This window comes from Mustela lutreola, chromosome 1 (assembly GCF_030435805.1).
Source record: "Mustela lutreola isolate mMusLut2 chromosome 1, mMusLut2.pri, whole genome shotgun sequence".
NCBI classification, from domain to species: domain Eukaryota; kingdom Metazoa; phylum Chordata; class Mammalia; order Carnivora; family Mustelidae; genus Mustela; species Mustela lutreola.
Genome location: NC_081290.1, coordinates 165,004,039 through 165,022,105, shown reverse-complemented (window position 1 = coordinate 165,022,105; position 18,067 = coordinate 165,004,039). Strand labels below are relative to the sequence as shown.

Sequence of the window (18,067 nt, the reverse complement as noted above, 5' to 3'; positions counted from 1 at the left end):
CAAGGATTAAACAAAGGACATTGAGTCATGCCCTATGCAACCAGAAAGACTCCAATCACCTTAGCAAATTGCTGCTTACCTCCTCACCCCACACACTCACCAGAAATATTGTACGGCAGTCAGAAGGCCTGGTGTTAACTATGACAATACTTCTGCTAACTAAATGGGTATGCCTAGACAAGTCACCTAATGAAAATGTCATCTCCTGTAACAAGACTGTACTGAAATAATGCTTGTCAGGTGCTTCGCAGTTATAAAGCAAATAAATGTTAGTTAGTATTCCTGATAACACCATTATCAGCTTTAGGGTTTCAAATTCAGAGCCTCTTCCATTCCATCTTTGCCTCTCCCACCACCTGCCTCCCAGTCCAGCCACAACCATGGCTGCCCAGGATGGGAGCCAGGGTCCCAGCATCTCCACAGAGAATGGCTAGTAGTAATTCAAAGGCTGTTTTTCCTCTACACTTTGTAGCAGTTCAAAAAGGCAAGTCACAGCCATAAATTGTGTACAGAAAGGACGGTGTGTCACCAAAGGGGCCATTACCTCCTTAGAAGTCAAGCAACATAGATTAGAATGGAAATTATTTGGGATCTTCATCAGTCGGCTGAAATTGTTCAAGGCTCAGCAATTCACGGAGGTTTGCTGCTGGGTCATTGATTTTAGTAGAATGTGTGTGTGTGTGTGTGTGTGTGTGTGAACATGTACAAGTGAGTGTGTGTGTGAGTGTCTGAGCTCTGTATTCTGTTGAGGTTCAAAGCAAAAAGGAAAAACAGGAACCACTTCAAGTTCTCAGCAAGCTGGGATTTTCCCAACAATCTGGACCTGGGGGTTCTTGGCCTAACTCAGTCTAGCAAAATCCTCCCAGGCCACAAGGAGGTCCTCCCAAAACAGACAGCCATGGAAAGAGAAGGCCCAGTATGAGACTTTTGGAAAACACCCGTACCCCAGAACACAAAAATCTGGGACAACCAAAAGCCAATAGGAAAACTTAGACACCCAAGGGCATTGTTAGAGATGAGGCCTTAGACCCAGGGGTCATGGAGCTCGGGATGCCTTCCTAAGTCTTGCTGGTGCCTTGGCCTCACCCAAAGTGGAATCCAGTTGCCCAGTCTCATCCACTGGACTCCTGGGTCAGGACAGGAGTGTAAAAGAATAAAAACTAGCCCTTATCCAGCACCCATTACATGCCAGGCTATGGTAAATGCTTTACATGTATCACTCCATTTGATCCTACAAAAACCCTTATGAACTTAGGTTTTCTTATTATCCTGTTAACAGAAGGACACGTGAAATTCACCATGAGGAAGTGACTTATGCAAGATCACAGAACCCGTCACAGGGGGAGCTGGAGTCAGACTAGAGTCTCATTCTACAGTCATGCTCTTAGCGGGGGTTGGTGGGGGGGAGTTGCTAGTTCAGTCCATTATTCAGACCTGGCCCATGGAGTGTAGACCTGCAGTATGGAGGTTAAAAACTCAAGCTCTGGGGCTAGACTACCTGGTTCGACACTCAGTTTTGCTACTCACTAGCTATGTACTTTAACCTCTATGTGGCTTAATTTTCCTCTTTATAAAATGAGTATGGTCTACTTCATAGAGCTTTAATAGAGCATTTAAAGAATTAGTGTGTGTAAAGCCTTTTAAGGACCTAGCACCTATCAGTATGCAGTAAGTAAAGCATTTGAAACAGAGATCGTTTAAGGAGGCTGAGACACCAAATAGGAAAAACGGGACAACCCAGAGATCAGCAAACACAGGAAACCAGTCACATCCCTGGGCTGGTGGGGCAGAAGAAGACCTGGCAGGCCTAGACTTACTGCAGACCTACTCAGTGGGGACTGGGAATCTAGAAGAGATGCAGCCAATGTCAGAAAACACCGCTAAGGTGAAGAAGGAGACGTACCCTAGTTTGATCCTCCGGGCCCCCTCTCTTACCAGTGTCTCCCACTGGCTAAGATCAGCTACAAGACTGCTTGCTATAAACCAGCTACACAGCCTGGAAAACCAGTTTGCAGGAGCAGCCCCTGCCAGACACAGTAGAGCAGGGCCCAGGCAAGTGGTGAGTCAGAGAGCAACAGGCTCAGTAAGGGCATGCCTGTCTGTTGTTCAAAGGACAAAATCCACAGTCCCTAGCATGGCCCTGAAGGCCCAGGCTGTTCATGCCCCAGCAGCCGGGCCTTTCTAGAGCTACATGGGCTCTCCTTCAGCTCCCAAGAGCCAAGCTCCTGCTGGCCTCAGAGGCTCCAGCCATGACCCACCTTTCCCTCTTCTCCCACTCTGGGGTCTGCTCAGCCCGAATCATTCTTCACATCTCAGCTTCGGGGTCACATCCTCTTGACAACCTAAGGTAGGCTCCCCTTGTTAATTTTCATTCCAGTACCATCTTCTCTTCTTTCAAAGCACTGCTTACTCCCCACCTACCTTAGGCACCTAGACAGAGTCTGGTAGATAATAGATGCTCAATGCTACTTTTTTGAGTGAGCAAATGGGGATGGTGCCCAGCCTTCCCCTGTCAGGCCAGACAAATGCTCAGAGGACAGACCACTAGTCTATGTCCCCATAGATGCCAGGCCCCTGGGCCATCTCTTCCACATGCCCCAAGGGCATGGCTTGACTTGACCTTTTAGGTCATTCAACAACTGCCCCCCTGTAGCCTTGAGAAATCTGGAAACAGACCAAGAGCAGGATAACTCCTCTGACCCTTCTCTCTTGGTTTATTCCACCCCTCCCCCTCTTATTCACCCCCAGCACCCCCACTTTCCAAAGAAAAGCCCTTGGCTCCATCACCCCATAAGCACCTCCAAGCCCCTCCCTCTTTTTTTTATTTACCATCACCCTTATGTAGAATATACCTGGGGTCAGCTTGAGGGGAGCCTAAAGCAGCTTTCAAAACTCCTGAGTCATTTTAAAGCTTTAGGGTTCCTGGAGATAGGAGGAGAGAGCAGGAAGAGAGAAAGGGAAGTGGGGGCAGCTGGCCTAGAGAAGGAGGGATAGGAAAGAAGGGAGTGCGCAGGCCCCAGGAAATCGGCAACTGCCTTTAAGTAGGCCATGAGGGTCTGGGCTGAGAATGTGTGATTGGTACCACTAATCATTTCACCAGCTCAAAATAGGTTCTCTCCTCTGAGACCGTCTTCCCAGGGTCAGCCGTGGCTTCTGATTAACCAAGAATGCTGCTATGCTGCCGCATGGCAGGAGACAACTCCAGGGAGCCCCCCAACAGGGACCCCAGGGATCTGTGCTCCCCAGAGATCACTCCTCAACTTCCCAGCACCCCCTACACAAGGGCACCCTCCAACTCAGTGGCAGAGCACCCTGGACAGGGCTAGTTCAGGCCCCTCCTCCCGAAAGCTGAGCCCCATGAGCCAGGGAGGTAATTGGCAGAGCCTGAGGCCAGCCCCAGGGGGATCGTGATCCGGGAGAAGATCCTGTCTTCTGGATGTCATCTTCACTTATCCTCAGGGTGCCATGGCCCCCGGATGCTCTCTGGGAGCTGTCTCACATCTGCTCCCAGAACAGCATCTGTAGTGATTAAAACCAAACAGCCCCTCCGTTCAGATTCCTGTCATCTCTCAGCCTGGCCACCTCTACTGCCAGACCAGACAGTCACTTTCCCTTCTCCTATACAGACTCTTGTTCAACATGGTTGTGGGGAAGGGGGGCCCATGAGGACAGAAACCCAGAATTACAGCAGCAGTTAATTGCCTGGGTGGTGGCAGGGCTGACGCGGGGACATGTCTGCCTCAGAAGCTGACTTGGGTTCTCTGCTGAAGGTCATTAGGAGGAAGCAAGCTTCAACGTCTTCATCCTGCAAGGCCACATGGAAGATGACAAGTCAGCCAGGCCTGAGCATGGCATAGCTTCAAATGCTGTGGTGGGCATCTGGGATGGCCTGGGGGCACACTCCTCCTTTTCCTACAGCCTTCAACGCCTTGCCCAGTTAATTGGCAGCTGTGGGAATGCAGCTGAGACTGCCGTTTCCCTCTCAGGACAGGTCCCTTTACCCAGAAGCCCCAAATTCCCTCTTGTGTTCTCCTGCCTGGAATTCATGGCCATATCTTCCACAGTCCAGGCTGTACTACGCTACACAAGCCCACTGGGTCAGTTACAGACCAGGAGGTAGGCTGTGCCTGAGTGTCAGGGAGCAGGGAAGCCAGTTCCATGCTGGAGAAACAGCAGAAAATGTCAGATGAGTTGCATGCAAGGACTGAGTTCAATGTCCAAACTGCCCCTACCCAAAAGAGGTGATGAGGTCCAGGCCTTCTCTGGGAATGCAGTTGGAACCTCCATTGTGCAGGTGGCAGACAGAGACTCAAAAAGGTCCTGAGCGTTGGTGGTCCCAAAGAAGCCATCTACAGGCAGGTCACAAAATTCCAACAAGGCCATGAAGGAAGGGCCAGTGCCAGTGCCCAGCCCCAGGGGGACGGGAAGCAGTCACGGCATGAGATAGGTGGAGTGCCAGGAAACAGATAGCAGGTCTGTTTTCCTAGCTGGTTCTGTAGCTCCCGTCGAGAACACTCAGAACTCTTAAAGTAGGCTAGAGAGGAGACCCCAAAGCCAACAGCAGGCAAACCAGGAGCTGGCAAGGCAGAACACGTCACAGCCGCTCGCAGAGCGGATCCTGGCTGTGGACAAGAGTCGGCACTGCCTGAAAGAGTCTCTACCCCATCTCCTACTCCACCCAGGAAGTTGGGGTGGAGAGCCTCAGCCCGCAGTCCTGCTAACCTCAGCCTGCAGAGGCAGAGGCGGGATCGGCACCCAGCCGGGGCTGGCATCAGCATCTTCCCAGCCCAGCCCAGGCACAAGAATGTTCTGGCAGCCCTTCAGGCAGTACACAAGCCCTGTGTGCTTGGGAGACCCACAAAGCCTGCCTGTCTATCCGGGGAGCCTCTCGCATGCCTGCTAGTAGGGTCTGGTATTTTGGTCTTTGTTGCAGCAACATGACTTTTGCCCCCTTGAGATCATTGTTAGGGAGGCAGGCCAGGCCAGCTGCAGCTAGCTACCCACGACCAGCTGCTTGGGCAGAGAGCAGTGAGACAACTCTCAGCAACCTATCACCGTGAGCATGGCCAGAGTGCACAGGCACGCACACGCTCCCACGCACCCTGTGTAATAGCTTCCTGCTCTCGTCCACAGGAGCACTCCCAGTTAGCAAGGTACATTCTTCTGACTAGGCCTAATTTCTACCTATTCCATCCTGATCACTTAGAGATCTCGGTTCATATAAAAATTTTGCCTCCAAATTAAGAGCCCCCTTTCAGAATGCAACATCCCTTTCACAGTGACTTCAGTTTGTACGTGAGCAAATTGGATCAGAAAATGTGTCCAGAATCACAGTAGCCCTTAAGTAACTAAGCCTCTTTGAGGAGTGAGTGAGGGGTTCATCGAACATTAAATACCATCTCAGATCCTGAGGACTATAATACAAATAATGTATGGTGTATTTGGAGAGATAAACACTCATAATTATAGTCTCAGAATCAACAACTGATAAAATTAAATCTGTCTGAAAGGTCAAGGACATCTTCCCAGGGCAAGTGGCATTGGACCTGCGTCTTGGAGGATGAACAGGACCCCTCCAGCATTATTAAGGGCCAGAAAGAACTTTCTGTGCGCTGAGCACTAGGACAGGTGCTTAACAGAGGGATTAGTTAATCCTCACAACTATCCTACAGAATAGACGCTTTGCTCATTTCCATTTTACAGAAGAGGAGAGTGAGCCTCAAGGTGTGTGACCCAAGTCATGGAGCTGGAAGGGCCAAAACCAGGATTTGAGCCTCAGCGGTACAACTTGAGGACCAGCACTCCATTTTTTTTTTTAAGATTTTATTTATTTATTTATTTGAAAGAGAGAGGGAAAAAGGGGATGGCAGAGGGAAGGGGAGAAGCAGATTCCTTGCTGAGCAGGAAGCCCAATGCAGGACTCGATCCCAGAACCTTGAGACCATGAGCTGAGCGGAAAGCAGATGCTTAACTGACCGGGCCACCCAGGTGCCCCAGGACCAGCACTCTTAATGACTGCATGGTGTCGCTGCCCACAGTGGGAAGCAGGGGGATTTCAGTAACAGTTCCCAGGGGCCAAATGAGGGGAAGGGCATCCGAGCCATAGGTACAGCATGTGATAGGGCACAGAGGTTAAGGAGACTGGTGTCCTTGGGACCCACAAGCAGCCAAGTACAGCAAGAGCAGGAATTGCCACCAAAGAGGCAAAGGGCATCAGGTTAGGTGTGCATGAGATACGGGATCTGGACTTAGACCTGTGGGTAACAGGGAGGAATTCCAGGATTTAAGCAGGGGATTTTTTTAATTTAAATTCAGTTAATCAACACATAGTACATCATTAGTTTCAGAAGGGAGTAACCATTTTGCATGTTGGCAAGATCAGCTCTTGAAGGCTAGGACAGGAGGATCGATTAGGAGACCATGACCACAAACAGAGACCATGACTCTGGGGAGGAAGCTGGCCCCAATCTGATGTGGGGAAAGTAAGATGAGACATCTAAGATAACTCCTAGGAACTGGCACCCAGAAGGAGAGCAAACTGGAAGTGGCAATTAAATGGGCCCAGTCAGAGGCAGATTGGGTGGGAGCTACTTGGTGGTGGTTTGAGTAGGGCTTGTGGTACAGGAGAGATTCATGGCAGCCTGATAAGCATGGGAGTGGGTGGAGGTAAACCCATGGGAGAACCTTGGTCTGGTGAAGGGGTGGGAAGAAAGGGAAAGGAGACACTGAGACAGGACTCTGGGAGATTGCAGACACGAACAAACTCAGCAGAAGAAGAGGAGCCAGCAAAGTTCCTAGGAGACCCTGGGCAGCGAGCTCAGGGGGGACAGAAGCAGGACAGAGTAATGGCTTAGGTCTCAGGGGCTTCAGAAGATGAGTAGCTGAGTAATTCATGCAACGGGGAAGGCAGGGGAGGTGTGGGCTGCACAGAGACATATCAGGGGTCAGGAGGGTCTCCTGTCCGTGGAATGGTAGTTTAAAGAGGAAACAAGAAATGAAGCTGGAAATGAGAAGCTAGGTTGTCGTCTAGGAACTTCACAAGGAATGGAAAAGCAAGGTGCTGTAGCGCGGTGGAAAGAGAGCTATTTTCATCAAATCTGATGGTTTAAATTATGTAATGGTGACTACTTGTGATAGGATATATGTAAAGAGCTCATGAACACTCACGTCACCCAAGAACCAGAACCTCCCTGGCACCAGTAGCAGGAGTCTGTGCTTCTCCCACCCGCCTTCCCCTCCATGGAGAATGTTATAAGCTGGCCCCAGCTGGAGCACATTTGAGGACAAGGAGGAAGGAACCTCTAAAGCAGGGGTCTGGGGGAGTGTGTGCCAGAAGAGGTGGGACAGGGAGGGCTGTGGACACAGCAGACATGAGTGACTGACTAGGAAAACCATTCCTTGCCCTGAGCCAAGAGGATAGAAGATGAGGGTTGATGCAGACTTGGGTGAGTTCAAAGATAATGAGAAGAGGGAGCTGGGGGAGTTTAGGCCAAAGAACCCCCGTCTTGTCTGGAATAGAATCATCACAATAATAAAAGGGCCAGTAATGAGGTGAGGACCTTGAGGAGAGTGAGCTGACCAGAGACACAGAAAGGCTGTTGTCAAGAGAACTGAGGGCCTGGCTGGTGGGTCTGTTGTGGCTCCACCCACTCAATGATATAATTCCCTCCAGGGTCTCTGAGCAAGCCAGGTAAACATAGTTGGATTGAACCAAAATGCGAAAGTCATCAGGGTGAGTCTAGTCAAAGGGAATGAATCGAGGTTCTTGCTAAGCATGGGCACTGATAATTGTGTTGAACCGACACACCCCAGGATCTTGGCTACCCAAAGAATAAGATGCCAGAGAGGGAATGGGGGCTGGCTTGAGGGCAAGTGGAAGGAGCAGGGGAAGCTGGTTCCAAATGAGGTCAAGGATCAGATGACATGGTAAGGCACTTTGAGGTTAGGTGTCAGATGAGTACTGCAAAGTGCTAAGTCAGTTTGCGTCCTTTGACACCTATCAGCTGTGTGGTCTTGGGCACAGTTTTTAACATCTCTGAAGCCCCATGAACTTACTCACAGCGATTCTTCTTTCTGAGGGTTGTCACAAGGCTTCAAGGAGAGAACTGTGTGAGTTCATTGTAAGCTGTGTGCAAATGTCAGCCATGATGAATGAAGCGCGGACGCCAAGAAAGTTTTCAGGTTTCAGGCAGGGCTGGGACCCAGCAAGCCATTCCTCCTCGTCATTCATGTGGCTGCTTTTTCCTCATTTTGCCCTTGTCTTCCTGGCATCTCATTTTGTTGGTTTGTGACCAATCTCTAAGACCTACTGGCGTCCATTTGAATTCTAATCCAATCCTCCAAGGTGCCCCTCCAGCCTCAGCTGTGTGTCATCTATGAAATTAATGAGCGTGCTCTGTCTCATCATCTAGTTCATTGCTGGAAACATTAAATAGCCCAGGGCTCCAGATTTTGAGGTATTCTAAATGGCCTCCACAAGTCTTCCGGTTTTTTCTTTGGAGACAGTGGAAAGGCAAATACTCTTCACTCTGGATTCTACCTAAACTACCCCCCTCACTTCCACTGTCACTCACAGAGGTGGACTTTTGGTGAGGCACAAAAGACACCCTATGTTTTGCAATAAAAATAAAGGCTTCCTACACTTCCCTGAAGACCACTCCACTTCTACCCCCTTCTTGAGGAGACCCTGACCCACAGCCTTAACCCCAATTCCTGCCTAGAACCTTTCTTGTAAGGGCCTCTGAATCATCGTTCTCTCAGTACATGATGTGTAGCATAGAAGCAATAATTTACCACCAAAAGGATTCTTGGAATCTGGCTGAAAATGTCTTGAAGTGCAACCCAGCAGCGGGAATCTGCCTCTATCCTCCTTTGCCTATAAGCCAGTCCTGAGATGCAGATCCAAATCCAGAAGCCTGCACACTTCTCCACCTCTGCATGGTTCTGAGACACTTAGCATTCATGCAACTTTTATTGACCTACGAAGCACCAGCCTCAAGCATAGGTTCATAGCCATTAACAAAACAAGCATGTCTTGTACTTACGGATACTTCAGTCCAAGCTCTCCCCTGATGTCCCAGTATAGTTGACCTCCATCCTCCTGAATTCTGGTTGACAGAGCCTATACTGATTCCTTCCCCTATTGTGCTTGGGAAAATCACCTTCAACTGCTCAACTTCCATTCCAGCTCTGACTCCTGGGTCACCCAGAGCTCTTTCACACCATCCTTGTCACCTTCCCTGCCCTTTTTATTTTTCACCATTTCTCTGTCTTGTGCCTAAGCAAGCATCCCTTCCCTCTTTTATAGCTACTACCCGCTCCCACCTAAGCCAAGCCAACCCTCCTCTTTCCCTGTCTCCACCTTTCCCAACTCCAACTAATGAGTGAGCCAACATCAATTTACATTTAAAAAGCAACCACTTTGTAATTCTTCTCCGTGGTCCCAAACTCTATAATTGGGTAGGATGCTTGGCACCAGATTCTAGTACCTTAGTATCTCACATCTCAAAAACAGGAGATCCAGGTTTTGCCGAGGGAAGTTGGGAAGTATACTCCAAAACCCCCCTCATGAGGGATCAGGTCCAGTGCACTTGGGGTCCATTTCTCATCTGTCATTCAAAAGTGACATGGTACTAGGCAGTGGGAATCTAGAAATGATGAAGACACACTACTGTGTCAATGAAACTAACATTGAAAAAGAGACAATAACAAAGGCGGTAGACACAGCACAAAACAAAGGAATTCATTTTTTTTTTCTTGAGGAAATCAAGAATATTTCATAGAGGTGACATGTAAAGACAAAAAAAGCAAGTGAAAAAAGTGAAAGCAGTGACCCTGTTTTTGACTTGGCAATTTGTCAGCTCTGCAGAGAAGTACTTTTTACCTGCCTTACTGAGCACACAGAGAAGCCAGAGATGAGCGTGTGTATTTGTGTGCAACCCAGTAAATGGGTTTACGTGTGTGCCAGTGTGTGCCGGCCATAGGACGAGGGGTTGGTGTCCGAGTTTCATTTTGAGAAATGATGGAAGAGGCAGAGAGGGACTAAACTGTAGGGCAAAGGGCCACTTCCAAGATCTCTGTTAGCTGAACCTTTGCAGCTCTCCTATATTTTTCCTCATCTAACTGACAGCCTAGTGGAGGGAGACCTTACCCATTCTACCTTCTGAGCACCTCCTGCATCTGTGTACTTGCCCCCGCTGCACTGAACTACCTAAGTCAGACCCTCGTTGTCTGCCCCCTTGATTACTGCAATAGCCACCTAACTGACCTCTCGGCCTCCAGTCTAAACCTCTTCCAAATTGTTCTCCCCACGGCAAACATGTTGTCCCTTCTAAAGCACTATCAATATGTTTTCCGTCAGTGGATCCCCAATTGCCTTTTGCTTAATGAGCCTCTCCATATCTGCAGATATGGGCTCTGCTGTTCCCTCCAGCCTGCATTCCTCTTCCTGCAACCCCAGGCATTGTTCTCTCCTACCTCCCTCACTCATGTGTTCTTCCTGAAATGCCTTTGCCATTCCCACCTCTCATGCCTTCCTTTCATGCTGACCTATGGCCAACCTTGAGGTCTTAGCCCAGGCTTCCTGTTCCCTTTCCTGGCCCCAGTCTGGGAAGGTTACATGCCCCCATCACCACAGGATAACATGGACACCTGTTCAGACATCTGAATCCCATGAGACCATCACCTCAGTGCCTGTGTTGGGGACCATCGTAGTTGAGCTCTAAATCAGTACTCATTAAGCAGAGGTGCTCGATGTTTATTGAACCACCAGATGCGCCGTAACTCCTTATATGGCTCTACCTTCATCTTGGCTCTCCAACGAAGATGAAACGTTTTGGTTTCTCCCAAAAACTCATCGAGTTTCTCCCAAAAACTCATAGAGTCCAAAGCTACCAGAAGTGGGAGAAACTTGTAAATCACCTAGTTTTAGGTATGAACAGGAGTAACCTCAACAGGAGGCCCAGAAATCAGTGCGTGGCCTGATGGGGGAATTACGAAGATTGTCGCTCTGTCATTATATGGGGTAATTAGCGGTACCTGCCCACATCCCTCATAGCTGCAACCCCCAGAGAGCCCTGTCTGTTGCTGATTACAAAGCATTTTCTCATCCTCATCTCATTTGTTGTTTGAACCACATGACTCCTGCAGAATTGGTTGGGGAAGTGATCATTACTCCCATTTTATTGATTAAGGAAGTGAGGCTCAGAGAGCCCAAGCCAAAAGCCCCAGAGGAATTCTCCTCTGAATCCATACTCCAGGTTCATTCCCCTAGCCACACTACAGCTGGCTCTTTGCTCTCTCCCCACAAGGACTGGGATGATGAAGCCAATGCCATGTCACCATGGCAGCACATCGCCAGGATGCCGGTGGATTAACAGCCCAACAGACCTGCAAGAAGAAAGGCCCAGATAAAGCTGCACTATGTTCAGAGCTGCGAGAGCAAATGGGCAGGCAGCAGCTCTCAGACTTGCCCACTATCAGCCAGGTGTTTGACTTTATTTAAGAAAATTATTTTTCATTTGATCTCATGGGCAATGGACCATGTCCTGCCTTTTTAAATGAGATTGGGAAGCTGGAGCTGACCTGACACATTCCCTCCAGTTTTCCTATGCACACTTAAACATCCTGCCAAAACTAATATCTTTATTCCTAAAACCTTCAATTCACGTAGGGCAAACAGCGTCTGCCTGTGCTGTATGGAGCATGCACTTCAGCCTTTATATTACCCAGAGGAATGAGCTGCTATTATGAAATCATTAAATTAATAACTTGGTAATATAGGCAGATATATAAAACAATCTGTTCATAGAACAAAAGAAATTACTACGTTCCAAACATTCATAATTTAATTTAACAGCAAATTAAAGTAGCATACATAATTTTAGCCTCAAAATGTCAATAGAATTATGTAAATAGAGCACCGGGTCCTATTGCCCTGTGTGTGTGTGTGTGTGTGTGCACACACATGCATGCAGGTGTGTAGTTGTGTATATGACAGGAAGGCGGGCTACAGGGTTGACATTTACCTCCTGTAGGCCTCTCTTCTTCACAACAGAGAAGCAATTGACAGAAATAGATGAGGTGCCTGGCTTTTAATTAAGAATTTATTAAACATTCAAAGAGCTGTAGAGGGAAAAAGCTAGCAAGGCACTCTGCTGGCTGCCAAGATTGGGTTGAGCAAACAGTAGAGCTGCAGAGGGGATGGGTCCAGTGAAGCTGTACCAGGGCTCCCTCGGGAAGGGCAGGCATCAAAGGCCACTGAGCCTAGATCATAGGATCTTAGAGAGACTCCATATGAGTATGGTGATAAGCAATGGAAAGACGGGATGCTGACTAGCATGGAGTTATCTCAGAGGAATGACCAGGAACAGGGGAGCTTTTCTCCTGCACTAGCATTTGGCAAGAACTAACCCCCTACCCCGGGAAGCTCAGAGGTGGTTAAGGAATAGTCTCTGGTCCATTATGGTCTTCTCCACAAATCACCTGCCTTGTGTGAACCAAAGGGAATGAGGTGAATGTGGGGCTGTGCGAGGGACAGGGAGTCACTCTATGGCAGGAGTTCCTGACCCCTCTCCCTGGAAGCTCAGCAGGCAGTGGTCACTGTCAAAACAAGAAGAGTACAAAGGGTTTCCTATGTAAGCTGACTTTGCCTCCTCCACCCAAGCTTTTCTCACCTCTGATAACTGTTTCATGAATTGTTTTCTAGAGACAATGGGTATCCCAGTCTCGTGAACTTGCAACTCTGCTCGGGATATGTGAAGGCAGTAAGTTCAGTCCTGCTTCAAAACAATGAAATGTACATGTGCACATACGCAGACTTTGGAACATAATTTCAGGAGATTCACATATCCCATTGACGAACCCAAAGTAAATAATCTCAATTCTAGCTGAAGACATTCATTAAGCATGGAACTGTATGTATAAAGAGTAACATATGTCTAGTGCCAAGGGTATGAGACAGAGAGGAAGACAAGAATTCATAGAAGGCCCCCTGGAGGAGGGAAAACCACTTAAACTTGAAGGAAGTTAAGTCTTAAAGAGATAGGAGGAGGAATATATGGAGCCAAGATTTAAAAACAAAAACAAAAACAAAAAACACAAGGATGAATCCATGAAGAATGCTGAAGGTTCTGTGGGTGAGGGCAGGAGAGGAAAGAAGGCATCCTTTGGGGAAAGGCCCTGGATAACACAGGACTGTAAACATACGTATATAAAACATTTATCCTCTTAGAAATATTTATTTTCTGTATGCATAAATGGTGAACTAGAGGAGGAACTAGTAGAAGCAGGTAATCCAGTTAATAAACCGTATTAGGAATTTAGTAGTTCAGGGGTGAGGGGAACAGCAAAGAGACTAAGATAGTCTTAAACAGGCAAGGGAGACACATTATGAAGATAGGCCTAACAGGACTTTGGAACTGTTGGGACATCAGTCTGCATAGGCCAGCTACTGTAACAAAACCCTCAAAATCTAAGTGGCTTAACACCATGGTTTATTTCTCATTCACCTCAGTACAATGCGGTGTTTGGAGAGACTTAATCCATGTAGTCCTTCATTGGCCCAGGCCCCTTCTGCCTTGTGGCTCTAATCTAACATAGTCTACGTTGTTCTCACCAGATGTGCCTCTGCTCCACATACAACAGGAAGATGAGGGAAGAGAGACAGCACAGAGGGTTTTATAGAAGCTTTTACTGCCAGCCCAGAAATTAGTAAACATCTCTTCTGCCCATGTGTTGTTGGCTAGAGCTCATTAATGTAACTGCTAGGAGGCTGGGAAATGTAGCCTAGCTGCCCAGGAGGATAAAGGAAACAATTTCCCCCATTTCTGTAGCTGCTTATGAAGAGAGAGGGACAGGTAGTCAAGAATGACTATTTTTAGTCCTGGGAACTAGAAGATTGATTAGAACATTGATACATATAAGAAAATTCAGAAGGGAAGCTACAAGGATCTGAAGCTTGGCATATGTCTAATTAACCCAAGAGAATAATAAAGTAGATTTGCTCAGACATACACTTGCACCATTATCCCAGAAGCTTAGCATAACAATGTGACTCTCTCTTACATGATATAAGAAGTAATGTAGTTAGATGTGACACACAAAAAATGGCAAAAATAGATAACTTTTCATCAAAATTAAAAGCTCTCATGCATCAAAGGCCACTATCAAGAGAGTAAACGAGTAACCCACAGAATGGGAGATAATGTTTGCAAATTATTTACCATATAAGGGATTAATGTATAGAATATATAAAGAACTCCTATAACTCAACAACAAAAAACAAACAACCTAAATCAAAAAATGTGCAAAGGACTTGACTAGACATTTCTTCAAAGAAGATATACAAGTAGCAATAAGTGCATGGAAGAATTCTCAACATTACTAATTATTAGAGAAATGCAAATCAAAACTGTAATGAGACATCATTTCACACCTATTAGGATGGTTATTATTAAGAGAAAAAAAAACAGATTTTTCATGAGTTGGCCACCAGAGCATAGGTGCCATGAAAACCACCCCTAAATTTAAACCAAAATGGGAAAGGAAAAGATTCCTATCAATATCACCATCATTGGACATGTAGATTCAGGCAAGTCTACTACTGCTAGCCATTTGATCTATGAATGTGGTGGAATTCACAAAAGAACCACTGAAAATTTTGAGAAGGATGCTGCTGACATGAGAAAGTCTCCTTCAAGTATGCCTAGGTCTTGAAAGCTGAACGTGAACATGGTCTTACTACTGATGTTACCCTATAGGGACTCAAGATCAACAAGTGTTATGTGATCATCTGACCGTCACTGATGCCCCAGGACATGGAGACTTTATCAAAACCATGATTACAGGCATATCTCACAGTGTCCGTTCAGTCCTGGTTGTCGTTGCTGGTGTTGGTGAATTTGAAGCAAGTTATCTCTAGGTATCAACTCTATGGTCAATTAATCTTTGACGAAACAGGAAAAAATATACAGTGGAAAAAAGACAGTCTCTTCAATAAATGGTGCTGGGAAAACTGGGCAGCTATATGTAGAAGAATGAAACTCGACCATTCTCTTACACTGTACACAAAGATAAACTCAAAATGGATAAAAGACCTCAACGTGAGACAGGAATCCATCAGACTCCTAGAGGAGAACATAGGCAGTTATCTCTTCGATATCAGCCACAGCAAGTTCTTTCAAGATATGTCTCCAAAGGCAAAGGAAACAAAAGTGAAGATGAACTTTTGGGACTTCATCAAAATCAAAAGCTTCTGCACAGCAAAGGAAACAGTCAAAAAAACAAAGAGGCAACCCATGGAATGGGAGAAGATATTTGCAAATGACAGTACAGACAAAAGGTTGATATCCAGGATCTATAATGAACTCCTCAAACTCAACACACACGAAACAGGCAAACATATCAAAAAATGGGCAGAAGATATGAACAGACACTTCTCCAATCAAGACATATAAATGGCTATCAGACACATGAAAAAATGTTCATCATCACTAGCCATCAGGGAGATTCAAATTAAAACCACATTGAGATATCACCTTACACCAGTTAGAATGGCCAAAATTAACAAAACAGGAAACAACATGTGTTGGAGAGGATGTGGAGAAAGGGAAACCCTCTTACACTGTTGGTGGGAATGCAAGTTGGTGCAGCTTCTTTGGAGAACAGTGTGGAGATTCCTCAAGAAATTAAAAATAGAACTTCCCTATGACCCTGCCATTGCACTCCTGGGTATCTACCCCAAAGATACAGATGTCATGAAAAGAAGGGCCATCTGTACCCCAATGTTTATAGCAGCAATGGCCACAGTCGCCAAACTATGGAAAGAACCAAGATGCCCTTCAATGGATGAATGGATAAGGAAGATGTGGTCCATATACACTATGGAGTATTATGCCTCCATCAGAAAGAATGAATACCCAACTTTTGTAGCAACATGGATGGGACTGGAAGAGATTATGCTGAGTGAAATAAGTCAAGCAGAGTCAATTATCATATGGTTTCACTTATTTGTGGAGCATAACAAATATCATGGAGGACAAGGGGTGTTAGAGAGGAGAAGGGAGTTGGGGTAAATTGGAAGGGGAGGTGAATCATGAGAGACTATGGACTCTGAAAAACAATCTGAGAGGTTTGAAGTGGCAGGGGGGTGGGAGGTTGGGGTACCAGGTGGTGGGTATTATAGAGGGCATGGATTGCATGGAGCACTGGGTCTGGTGAAAAAAATAATGAATACTGTTTTTCTGAAAATAAATAAATCAGTTTAATAAAAAAAAAAAGTGATCTCTAGGTAGGAGAGACCCATGAGCATGCTCTTCTGGTTTACACTTTTGAATGTGTAAACACCAACTAATTGTTGGTGTTCACAAAAAAGACTCCATTGAAACACCCTATAACCAGAAGAGATACAAGGAAATTGTAATGTCAGCAATACATTACGAAAATTGGCTGCAACCCCAAGACAGTAACATTTGGTCAGATTTCTGGTTGGAATGGTGATGACATGTTGGAGCCAAGTGCTAACACACCTTCGTTCAAGGGATGGAAAGTCATCATAAAGGTGGCAATGCTAGTGGAACCATGCTTCTTGAAGCTGTGGATTGCATCTTGCCACCAATTCATCCAACTGACAAGCCTTTGTCTGCCCCTCCAGGACATCCACAAAATTGATGTTATTTCCTGTCCCTGGGGGCTAAGTGGAGCCTGGTATTCTCAGAGCCTGGTATTCTCAAACCCTCGCATGGTGATGACCTTTGCTTCATTCAGTGTTACAACTGAAGTAAAGATGGTTGAAAGCACCATGAAGCTTTGAGTGAAGCTCTTTCTGGGAACAATGAGGGGTTTAAGGTCAACAATGGGTCTGTCCAAAATGTTTGTCATGGCACTGTGGCTTGTGACAGCAAAAATGACCCATACCAATGGAACCCAGATAGCTTCACAGCTCAGGTGATTATCCTGAACTATCCAGGCCAGATCAGTATGGATATGCACTTGTGCTAGATGGTAACACAGCTTATACTCCTCACAAGCTTGCTAAATGGAAGGAGATTGATGGTTGTTCTGAGAAGAAGATAGAAGGACACAAATCCTTGAAATCTGGTGATGCTGCCATCGCTAATATGGTTCCTGGTAAGTGCATATATGTTGAGAACTTCTCTATTGTCCTCTGGGCCATTTTGCTGTTTCTGACACAAGACAGATGGTTACTATGGGTATCATCATAGTAATGGATAAGAAGGCAACTGCAGTTGGCAAGGTCACCAAGTCTGCCCAGAAAGCTCAGAAAGCTAAATGAATATTATCCCCAAAACCTGCCACCCCAGCCTTAATCAGTGGTGAAGAGCGGTCTCAGAGCTTTTGTGTCATTTGTCATTTAGGCTTAATAGTAAAAGATTGGTGAATGATAACAGTGCATCATAAAACCTTCAGAAGAAAAGGAGAATGTTTTGTGAACCATTTGTGTGTGTGCGTGTCTGTATGTGTGTGTGTGTGTGTGTGTGTGTGTGTGTCAATTTTAAGTTATTAGTTTTTTAAATCAGTACTTTTTAATGGAAACAACTTGATCAAAAATCTGTCACAGAATTTTGAAACATACTAGAACAGAAGTTGAGTGAGAAAAATGAAACAAAATATAACAAGTAACATGTTGGTGAGGATGTGGAAAAATCAGAACCCTTGTACATTGCTGGTGGGAATGCAAAATGATGTCGCCACTGTGAAAAACCATATGGTGGTTTCTAAAAAAATGAAACATAAATTTATAATGTGATCCAGAAATTCCACTTCTGGGTATATACACAAGAGAACTGAAGGCAAGGGCATGAATAGATATTTGTACACCCATGTTCAAAGAGTGGAAGCAACCCAAATGTCCACTGACAGATGAGTGGATAAACAAAATGCGATCTGTGTATACAATAGAATATTAGTCAACCTTTAGAAGGGAGGAACTTTGAACACATGCTACTATATGGATGATCCTTGAAGATGCTAAGTGAAATAAGCCAGTCACAAAAGGATAAATATTCTATGATTTCATTTACATGAGGCTTCTAGAGTGGTCAAATTC

The 18,067-nt window shown here is 46.1% G+C and overlaps 1 pseudogene; it reads left to right on the top strand.

Annotated features, from left to right (window-relative positions):
• Window positions 1-14,535: 14,535 nt before the first annotated feature.
• LOC131820085 (elongation factor 1-alpha 1-like) lies at window positions 14,536-17,301 on the top strand (annotated as a pseudogene).
• Window positions 17,302-18,067: the final 766 nt, after the last annotated feature.